Consider the following 1,937-nt stretch of genomic DNA (forward strand, 5'->3'; position numbering starts at 1 on the left):
CACCCTCCTGCCCTCCCCCTCCCCAGTCACCTCTCGGAGTGGGGGGTGGGCACAGCCACAGCTCTGCTCAGACACAGCCCCTGCCTCCAGAAAGGAGAGCTGTATGTGTGGACTGCGGATCTGCTGCCTTTTGGGCTGAGCCCTGCACAAGCTGCTCCATCACCCTAATGACACAGCTCATAATTATCTCATTTGCTATTAATTTGGATGTCAAGAGAAATTCCACTCATTTGCTTTTAATTAATATGGCCTTAAAATAAAGCCAGGGGGCTGGCAGGACTCTGGCAAGAGGTGTCTGCACCAGTATTAGAGAGGATCAACTGAGACCAACAAAGGGAAGAGTGGTTGGGGTGGAGAACTATTTATAGGACAAAAGACAACCGCAAGGGAACCGTGATGCTGCCCAACCTCACCAGTGCCCTCTGCACGCACACGCACTGTCTGCTAGCACCGACCATCGCATCCAAGGCACAAGAGGCTGCTGGATGCCCTGATGAGGCTCAGCTGTCCCAGAGGGGACCAACACTAAAAGTGCCTGTTTGCAGCCAGAGACTGGGGCCCAAAGCCGGGGAACGGCCTCCCTGCTCCGAGCAGAGCGGAAGGGATAGAGCCAACGGCACACAGCTGCCCCAACCAGCTCTACGCAAGCCAAATGCACTGGAAACATGGGAGGGGAAGCTCAGCTGCCTGCGGCAGGAGCTCTGCAGCCTGTGGGTGCACGCTGCACCCAGACGATGGCTTGATGCTACCAGTCTACAGATGGACCTGGTTTGGGGAGGCAGGAGGGAGATTGCCCCTCCTCAATCTACCTGGCCAGCACAAATCAGAAGGGAAGAGGAATGAGAACTGGGGGGCAGAGAGGGGAGGAAATGCCAACAAAACCACTTTCCCTGTCCTCAGCATGAGTGTCCCAAAACACAAGCTTTGAGTCACCAGAGCTCAGTCCTTGCAATACAAGCTGCACAGGCAGCATCTAGCTTACCACAAGCTCCAGACACGGAGGTGGAAATTCATCTCACCCAGCTTTAGACATCTGTGACTGAGTTACTCATCTAGACTCCCTCAATAATCAGAGAAGAAACACAGACTTGCATCCTAAAGCATCTTCTCTCCCTTATCAAGGCACCCCAGATAAGCAGCACACGTGCAGAGATCTTCCTTCCTGATCTCTAGGTGTCCACAAAAAAACGTAGAGGAAGCAGATCCGGAGAATCTGTAGCAGAACAAATCATTCATCATTTGACTGGCACGAATCTTCCATCTCCCTTCAGATCATTAGAGGGCAAAACAAAGCTGTAAAACAAGTGGCCATAAGAGCTCTCAGGAGGCAGGTGAGAAGCTCCTACCTGGAAGGCCGGCACCAATACTGGGTTCAGAAGGGGAATGGCTTTGTTTCCTTATGCCAGCTCAGGTTTGCATGGAGAAGCTCTTAAGCAACCTTTCATCCGCCTCTAACGGTGTGCAGGGCTGAGCCTGACCTGCAGTAGCCAAGCTTGCAGTGAGGAGGCTCAGCATGGGGCGGCTCAGGTTTAATTAAGCCAGTGCAGGCTGTGTCTATTGATGAGTCTAAGGCATGACAGCCAGAAAGGGCTCTCCAACATGTGCATCTCAGCAGGGCGGGTGACTCCCTCCAGCCTCCCCACTAGTGCAGCCAAGAAATGGTTCCTGCTTTAATTACCAGCTTCCTGGAGGAAGGAGCTGGCTGCAGGGCAGTGGCTGGGAGCCCCGGGGGGACACGCAGCCCTCTCCTCGCTGTCGTGGCTCGGAAAGCCACCAGGCCACGTGCCCCACACACAGGTGCCGTGCATGGAAGGCTGCACAGGCCAGGCAGGTCCAAGCATTCCCAAGCACAGGCAGTTCTTTAAAGCTTTCTTACTCACACATCCCCTCCCAGCAGCATGTTCTCACGCAGGGGAGGGATTCGGCACACTCCACAC

Source organism: Pygoscelis adeliae, unplaced genomic scaffold, assembly GCF_000699105.1.
Source record: "Pygoscelis adeliae isolate BGI_AS28 unplaced genomic scaffold, ASM69910v1 Scaffold445, whole genome shotgun sequence".
Lineage (NCBI taxonomy): Eukaryota > Metazoa > Chordata > Aves > Sphenisciformes > Spheniscidae > Pygoscelis > Pygoscelis adeliae.